This window comes from Talpa occidentalis, unplaced genomic scaffold, assembly GCF_014898055.3.
Source record: "Talpa occidentalis isolate TD23 unplaced genomic scaffold, MPIMG_talOcc4v2.1 talOcc4.2, whole genome shotgun sequence".
Classification (NCBI taxonomy): Eukaryota; Metazoa; Chordata; class Mammalia; order Eulipotyphla; family Talpidae; genus Talpa; species Talpa occidentalis.
This window is the reverse complement of record NW_023602073.1, coordinates 39015613-39024461: the sequence shown is the minus strand read 5'-3', so window position 1 is coordinate 39024461 and position 8849 is coordinate 39015613. Positions and strand designations below refer to the sequence as shown.

The 8849-nt window shown below is 47.1% G+C and overlaps 1 long non-coding RNA gene across 1 annotated transcript; it reads right to left on the bottom strand.

Annotated features, from left to right (window-relative positions):
• Positions 1 to 1343: 1343 nt before the first annotated feature.
• Positions 1344 to 8452, bottom strand: LOC129146422 (uncharacterized). The gene is made up of 3 exons (XR_008553123.1): positions 8160 to 8452; positions 5751 to 7832; positions 1344 to 2626 (listed from the first exon to the last, which is right to left on the bottom strand). It is a non-coding gene; the product is annotated as an uncharacterized LOC129146422 (long non-coding RNA).
• Between the last annotated feature and the right edge of the window lie 397 nt (positions 8453 to 8849).

The window sequence follows — 8849 nt, the reverse complement described above, 5'->3', positions numbered from 1 at the left end:
GCTTTTTAATTTTAAATGTTATATAGTAAAATATGCAACATCTCAGCTCATAAGCCACATTTCAAGTGTTCAATAGTTAGAGGCACCATATTGGTCAGTGAATATATAGAACATTTCTTTCTTCCTGAACCTTCTGTTGGACAACACAGCTCTTCATGCTTTGGGAGCATCAAGTCAGATGCATTAAACACATGTAAAATCAAGGGGCTGATATTATCTTTCTTAAAGATGAGGTGAGGTCACTGGATGGAAATACATATTAAGTAGGTGAAAAATAAAATTGAAAAAGATTGTCAGTGGGTCTGGTGCCTCCAGACACAAACTGTCCCAGTTCCAAAGGGAAGCACCTGTCTCTCCACCTCCCTTCTCAGACTGAGCACTCTCTCATCATCTCTGAGGAATGAGTGCTCTTCCAGGGATTCTAGGGGCAAAGCTCTAAGAAAAACTTTGGAAATTGAAAATCCAAACCAAGGAGATGGATTCTGGGAGCTCAATAAGGAACAAAGGCAGAGGACACTTGGTAAGTGACAAAAGAAGAGACTCTCCCTGGTTCACTGAGAAAAGCATTGCCAAAGTCGGTCTGTGGAACCGTTGAGGTCACCCAGAACTTTTCACAGGATCCAGGAGGTCAAAACTATTTTTATAACATCACTTAGGTACCATTTGCCTTTCACTATTTTGACATTTGCTAAGGTAAAACTTAGTAAGAATGGAAATTATAGTACCAACTGCAGTTGTAGTTATTTTTCACCACCACTTTCTTGCAGAAAAAAAAACCCACACCATTTTTAATTTCACTTCAAAATGTCCTGGTTAAATCATGAAAGCATATTTTGTATTTATCATCCTGAAATCCACATTTTTTTAAAGGTCTGAAGCGATGACAAGGACGTGCACATAAGGCACGTCTGCTACAGTCCAAAGGGCCGTGTCCCGGGGTTGGGGGGGAATGTATGAAGTGAATCCGCCTCTTCTTTTAGGCAACATCATTTTTAATTGAAGGAATGAATGGCTAAAACCATGGTTACTTAGACTAGATGAATTGGCAACACTTTCCTGAAAATGAACGTGAGTCTGTCCCTTTTAAAAATCAACCAAGGGCAGTTGTTGCCTGGATAAAATGTAAACTCCCAGAGAAAACAAAATTATGGAAAACTGAGTCCTATCACTATAAACTTGACAACTTACAGTATGGACTAATTTTTCTTTTGGGATCTGTGGTAAAAAGTAAAACGTGATTTTTGATAACTTGATCCCAGTGTAATCAGCACTATATCTATTTAACATGTAGTTGAAAGGTCCGGCGCGATAAAGGAAAGGGGAGCCAGGCTACATTTCTCAAAGGAAGGGAAAATTTATTGTGCCCCAGGTGGATCTCAGGGACCCAAGGGGGGGGGTGGTCCATGAAGCTGCTTAAGTTGTCAGGGGGAAGCAGGCTTTTATAGGGTGAGGAGAGGTCAGGTGGGAGACTGGGTTTGTAGGGCACAGAAAAGATTTGTAGGGCGAGGGGGGGTGGGGGAGAAGTTCATTGTCTGAATCCTCTAGGCAGGCTTCCACAGTCCTGTTCCCAGGTGGGCTTCCTGGTGGGTTTTTGCATTCCCGCCTCCGGCATGGACCTTTCATACCAGCCTTTTGTTGATAGGAAAAAGGGCAAAGTTTCTTTCTTTGGCTACTTCCTGCTGGAAGGGGGTAAAGACCAAGGAGGTGACTCAGGCCTGGTTATGAGGGTCTTCTGCAGGGATGCGAGAATATGGGTGGAAGACTTGGTTAAAGTTGGTAGGAGACATTTCCCGAATGCAAGCCTGTATGAATTTTTAGAGGCAAGAAGCAAAAAGAACAAGGTTATTGGCCCCAAGAGTGGGAAGAGCCATGACACTACAGGATTTTGAAACCATGTCAGCGGAGAGTTGGAGACCCCGCTTTCCCTTTCCACGTCTTTGCGTAGTTTCATGAAGGCTTCCACATTTTGTTCTACAATTCCTGACTCACTGATACAGTAGCAACATTCTTTCCTGAGGAACAGGCAGGTGCCCCCTTATCAGCTGTTCACAGGTCCCCCTGGTTTTGGAAAGTGGCCTGTGCCAGGGAGGGGAGCTATCTTTGCTATTGGCTAAAGACAGGTTTTTTCTAAGGAGGTATCTATCCTTTAACCGAAATGCTAGAAGTACAGGAATGAAAGCAGACAAGGGCGTCAGTTTGCTGGCAGGAGTAGCTGTGATTGGAGTCCCATAGGGGGACTGAGAGTTGGGGAGTCTGGCAAGCAGCGTCCCATTATCTTGGCTGTAGTGGTACTGAGATTAATTGGAGCTGCCGCCAGTAGAGGCCTCTGAAGGGAAGTGCAGAGGAAACAAGAGGAGGTATTAGTCCCAAAAGAGTTATTTAGGAAGGTTATAACATTTTGGATTATATGAATCCAGGTTGAGGGTGTCTCGGTATTTTCTGATGATGTTAGCTGATTTTATAAGACTTGCTCTGAATGGAGGATGTCCTGGGAGACTTGGACTGTGGCATTTTGTGTCAGGACATATTCCCTTGAGACGGAACAATGTGCCACTGGGTAGGAATGCCAGCCAGTAGAAATACACTGCAGCTTGGACTCTCTGTACCCAACGTTGGTCCCAAGGATCTGAAATAGCAGAGTTAACTTGATTCACATTGAAACCCGTATTATGACAGACCAGAGAGAACATTCAGCCTTTGTCTGGAAGGTGCACTGTACATGACGGGTAAGGGCACCCCCCCATATTACTTGTAGGTATTTTTGCAGTGATTTAAGGTTTGATGGTAAAAGAAACAAAACAAGGTGTTCATAGGGTTAGTAATCGACAAAAGAGTTAGGGTGAGAGTGATGGGTGCTGTGCATCCGGCCTGTGGGCACTCCGCAGTACCCACCAAGTGGGTAGTCTCAGTGGACCCTGGGACAAAGGTCTCCCTAACTTTGAATTTCCATACACAGGACACTGGGCTAGGGGAGATTTTGACAAGAAATGCGCATCCTAGTAGGACCCAGGCTATGACATGTATACTGTTTGTCTTCGGGGGCACGTTTGACCCCCGAGAGATGGTGCCAGGAGGGATCTCCCAGAAGTGTTACCGCTGTAGGCGTGGTGAGAATGACCGTGTGCGGACCAGCCCATGGAGGCTGCAGTGGCTTTGGCTGAAGCAACTGAGCCGGACTTAGTCTCCCGGATGCAGTGGTGGGGAAGGTCAGTTGAAGAGGTCAGGATCCGAGGCAGGATGGGGGAAGTATCAGTCTGCGTGTTCCCAGAGCAGCTGCGGAGCTCTAACAAGAGTTTAGTCAGGTGATCCTTGATTAGCCCATTGGCGCGCCCCACTTTCCCTGAGGATTGTGGTTGGTGGGGAATGTGAAGCTTCCAGGTGATACCCAGAGCCGTGGAAACCTGCTGAGTAATCTTTGAGATAAAAAGCTGGAACATTGTGAGATTGGAGAGAGGTGGGGAGGCCAAAGCGTGGGATAATGTGGTTAAGAAGGGCCTCAGTTACTACCTGAGCCGTTTTTCTAGCTGCAGGAAGACCTCGACCCAACCTGTTATTGTATTAATCATTGCTAGCAGATATTTAACCTTTTTGTGAGTAGGGAGGTGAGTAAAATCAACCTGCCAGTCCTGTCCGGGTAAGTGTCCACCCAGCTGGTGAGCTGCAAGGCTGCTAAAAACTTTATTAGTTTAGCGTTCATGATGGGGGACCCCTTGGTGGAGAGGAACCCTCTTTCCTGCCAAATCGCAGTGTGACTGTGAGCCATAAGGAAGGCATATGTTGAATCCGTATAGATGTTGACTTTCTTATGGTTGCTGAGGGTCAGGGCCCTGGTTAAATGCTATGAGTTTTGCCTTTTGGAAGGTGGTTTCTCTGGGCAGCTTTCCTGTCTCAATTACCTGATTGACGGTAACAATGGCCTAGGCAGCCCTCCCCTGACCTCGTGTATTTACGCAAGAGCCGCCAGTCTGCACACACAGTAGGCATCTGACAAAGGGGCGTCAGTTAAACCCAGTCTGGAGGTTTGCATTTTTTTCCCCAGGATTTCAGGACATGAATGGGCGACAGAAGGGGGGCCAGAGACAGGCAGAAGAGGGGCTGGTTGAGAGAATTAGACTGAGTGAGACTCGCCAGAGGGTTTTCGATAAAAAGCACGTGGAAGTCCTGTGAGCGGGCAGGAGTGAGAGTGGAGAGCGGGCGGGGAGACAGGAGGGCCTGAAGGTGGTGCGGGGAATGTGCTTGGACAAGTCTTCCCAGGGTAAGTTTGAGGGGTTCCCGGGTGAGTAGAGCTGCCGCCGCCAGGGCTCTAAGGCAAGGTTGCCAGCCCCTGATGGTGGGATCCATCTGCTTGGAGAGAGAAGCGACAGGACGCAGGGCTGGGCCCAGAGGCTGGGAAAGGCCGCCTGCCGCCATACCCCAACGTGCGTCTGTGCACAGGAGGAAAGGCTTTTCTGGGTCAGGAAGGGTAAGGGCAGGTGCCCTAAGGAGGATATGTGTGAGTAAAAGGAAGGCCCTGCGGACCTCCCCGGGGGATTGGAGACGTCCTTTGGGGGAGGCTTTTGCTACCCCGTACAGTGGCTGGGCTAGGAAAGCAAAATTAGGGATCCACGATGGAAGAATCCGAAAGGGTTCTTCTGAATCAGAAAGGGTTTGTTCTCCCGATTCAGGGGAGGGAAGGCCCCAGATGGCCTGTTTGTGGTCCACTGTCAGCTGTTTGGAGGAAGGAGTTAGTCGAGACCCAGATAGACGGCTGTGGGGACTGAAAGTTGGGTTTTGGTTGGGGAGACGCGGTATCCTTTTGAGCACAGGAAGGTGAGGGGTTGCGCAGTGTGTTGCTGAGATTGTGCGGAGAAGGACTGCACAGGAGGAGGCCAGCAACATACTGAAGGAGAGTGCGGGGTGGAGTATGACATGACGAGAGATCTCTAGCTCATGTCTGACCAAACAAATGAGGGCTGTCCCGGAACCCCTGAGGCAGGACTGTCCAGGCCAGTTGCTGGGAGGTGTGTGTGTCCGGATCTTCCCAAGTAAGAGCAAATAGACAATAACATTGAGGATCCAGAGGGATGGTAAAAAAAAAAAGGCATTTTCGAGGTCAAGTACAGAGAAGCGTGTGGTAGAAAACAGTATATGAGATAGAAGGTGTAGGGGTTGGCACTCCGGGATGGATAGGCACCACTGCCTTGTTAATGAGGTGAAGGTCTCGCACTAGGCAATAAGAACCGTCAGGCTTTTTTAACGGGGAGGATGGGAGTATTACAGGGCGAGTTGGTAGGAGTAAGGACTACCTTTCCCAGGAGTTGTTGGATGATGGTTTGAGATCCTGATGGTGAGTGAGGGAGATTGGAAACTGGGGGCGAGAGGGAAAAGAAGAGGGATCCTTAAGGTGAATGAGGACTGGGGTACGATGGGTGGCTACAATCAGGATAGAGATAAGGCAAACCGGGGGTTGACAGTGGGAGGAGACAGCAAGGAGCCTTGAGGAGGATCAGATGTTTGGAGCAGTGGGAGGATGAGAGCAGCGCTAGGGTCTTGGAACCATGAGCAGCCCCGAGTTTGGTCAGGAAATCGCGACCCAGGAGTGGTATGGGGCAAGAAGGCATGACTAGGAAAGGGCGGACCAGTGGTCCTGGGCTGAGAAGGAAGGCCGTCAGCACCCGGAACCGAGACCTAAGAAGGATAAACTTGACCGGATTAGGAGGGGAGGACAGAGAAGGTAGCCCCCATGCCAACCAGAAAGGAAATGGACTCACCTGCTACCTTGACCGTTACCCTGGGCTCCTCGAAGGTTATCGGAGTCGATGAGTCCGGGCCTCTTCAGTCCTCAGCTGCCAAACCCAAGACCGTGGGTGGAAATGTAGCAGGGCCTAGAAGAGTTACAGGGCAGCCCAGATACAAAACGGTGCTGTAGGGGGTCTTGTTGCCCCAGCCAGGTAGGATACTGACAAGCAGCAAAGAGAAAGGGCCTCATACTGTGGGGCTGAAGATCTGGCATCCCTTTGCTTTTTGTTCTTGGACATAGAAAGAAAAAAATTTGTCACAAAGTATATTAGACAATAAATTATATGTATCAGCAATCAGCATACTGTCAGTAAATGGCACGGAAAATTGTCTGTTTAGAAATTAGTTGTTGGGCAGTTTGGCCCACTTGACAATGGGAGATGGTTTGTTGAACATGCCTGACAAGCATTACAATACAGTAATTATAGTAGGTCCTTCTTTTGCCTTCCCTTGAAGTTTCTTGAAAAAGTTTTTAAATGAAGCTATTTGAGTTAGGAGTTTCTAAGTAAAAAATGTTCTGATAGCTGAGTAGCAGCCAGTCCCCTGCTGAAGGCCATGCAAATAAGAAAAGTCTTTTCTTGCTTAGGCTTTAGCTGATAGGGATGTGCTGGCGGCTATCCACTATCTTAGGTAACTGTCTAGCTGAAACAATGAGTTTAAGTGTAAGGCTTAGTTTTTTATTAATCTTGAAGGTTGCCTTCTTGCTGAGAGCACGTGGTGGCCAAAGGTCTATGGAAAGAGGGATGCACTGATTTTTTCTGCTGTTTCTACGCACATGATAATGTCATCTCACTGCTTGCTAAAAATGTATAAATAACCTGCTGAGCCTCTCTGCAGAAGATACTAGCACCTCACCAAGTGCAGTGTCTCCTCATTCTACCTCATCCCTTCCCCTCAGCCCTTTCGTTTTCGCCGACACCGTCTCATCCTTTCAGGAACCCCTGACATGACATTTTGCTGGAGGCTGGTCCCTGGCAAAACGGGTTGTCTGACTGTGGGTCCTCACCCACATGCTTAAAAGGATTTCTCAATACTCTACTGCAGGCACACACAAAAGGTTAATAAAAGGTTTATTTACAAGGGAAGGGCAAATGAGGAAATGTACAACTCAGGGAGAAAAGTGGGAGTTAAAATTTTAAATGCATCCTATCCGATCCGCCGATCTGGAATCCCAAATGGCACTCTGAGAGCTGGCCGCGAGCCACCAGCCGTGAAGCCAGGAGGCGAGTGAGAGAGAGACCCCAAGGCCCATGTGTTTGGTTTTTGTACCTAACCTGGCTGCTTAACTCCACCCTCAGGTCCCAGCAACCTTCTCTTTGTGGTGATGGGATTTGTCTTTCCCAATGTCCTGATGACTTTGGACTGGGGTGGGGGTGGAGTCCACAAAGCCTGTAAGGAATTAGCTCAGGACATCCTTTCCCCCTAACAATTCCCCCCTTTCACTTTTTGCAACCATTTCCATGGTGATGAATATCAAATATATGGATGCTGGGATGTAATCTCAGATGAAAATTTTCCAGGGTTCCAGTGTGAAAGAAAACCAGTCCCTCCGGGTATTGTCCACTGTGGAAAGCAAAAGTCCTCCATTCCTGGAATAAGTCCTCCATTCTTCGGTCCAAGCCAAAAAAAAAAAAAAAATCTGGAGGCATTAGCCAGAACAAGACAGCAAATATATCAAAATCACAGGAAAAAAACAATCTTAAAATGGCTCAACTTATGTAAAAACAAATTCTCTCAACTTTGATCCCAAATTTTGAACAGCATAGCAAAAGTTTGCAAACTAAATGTACTTTTCAACCATAGTACCTATTTTTGCATAAAATCACAGGGCAGAATAACTAAGCAGCAATTTTAGCTGGCTTTGTTGCATCATACAGGATCAGAGCGAACTGTTGACATCCGGTCCATCTAGGCTACAGGAACAAAGTTGGTCTCGTCAGACTCCACCCGGGCTTTCCTCTTCTCGAGGGTACCAGGGACTTTTCGTTGGCCAGGTTGTCCAGTCCTGCCAATGGAGGCAAGCTTCCTCACCTTCTTTGGAGGTCTCTGGAACCCTACGAACAAAGCAAACAGGTTCTCCTCTTCTTGGTTCAGCTCTGTTTCAACTTTCTGGAAGAACTCCACTCAAAGCCACACAATGAAACTTATGTCCAATTTTTTAGTTTAAGCAGACAAAATCCCTATGGAAATTATGCAAAAACAGACTCTGAGATAAGTAGTAAAAGATTACTACCACTATTTTTATGCTGTGTTGGTATCAAGGGGAGAGAAAATGTGAACACAAGTTAGTTTGCTGGAAAGAAAATTGCAACCTTGCTGCAGATCCTGGTCACCAAAACAAGAAAACTTTGTGGATTCAGAACAAAATGCAAAAAAATTACCAGTATTGGGGCCTCCCCGGTGGCGCAGCGGTTGAGCGCTGGGTTGCGAAGCTGCCCGCGGCCTCTGCGGCGCCGGTTCGATCCCCGGCTGCTCCCCGGCCACTGGAGGAGGGTCCCACATGGTGCGCAGACCTCTCCTGCCGCCCGCTGCTCCCCTCAGCTGTGTACTTCGGTCCTTCTGCCTGCTCTGCTCCCCGCTCTGGCTCTGGTGAATTCTCTCACCCTCCCGTGCTTCTGACTGTACCCAGTGCATGTATAAACAAAACAAACAAACAAATAAATAAATAAAACATGCCTCTATAAATAAAAAAAAAAAATTAAAAAAAAAAAAATTACCAGTATTATGTCAAAGAAAACTTAGTAAATATCAGGTGCATTTCCAGGTCTATTCAGTCCTTAGTAGGAAAGTTTTACTCTCAACAGTTCCATCAATAGGAATCTGTTGAGCCCTTTTCTCCCTATATTTTCAGAAACAATTCCTGTAGATATTAAACAACTGAAGTATACAATATTACAAGGTGACAATCACCATTGACAATTTACATTCATATCAGGTCAAGGTGTTACCCGTTTCCCCAAGTGACAATGCTTCCCTTCCAGTTTTACTTCATTAGGTAAAAGCCAAATAGGACAAATTCATCTAACGCCTTTCCCAGGAGGAAAGGGAGAAACTTTGTGGAGTGTCTCAGG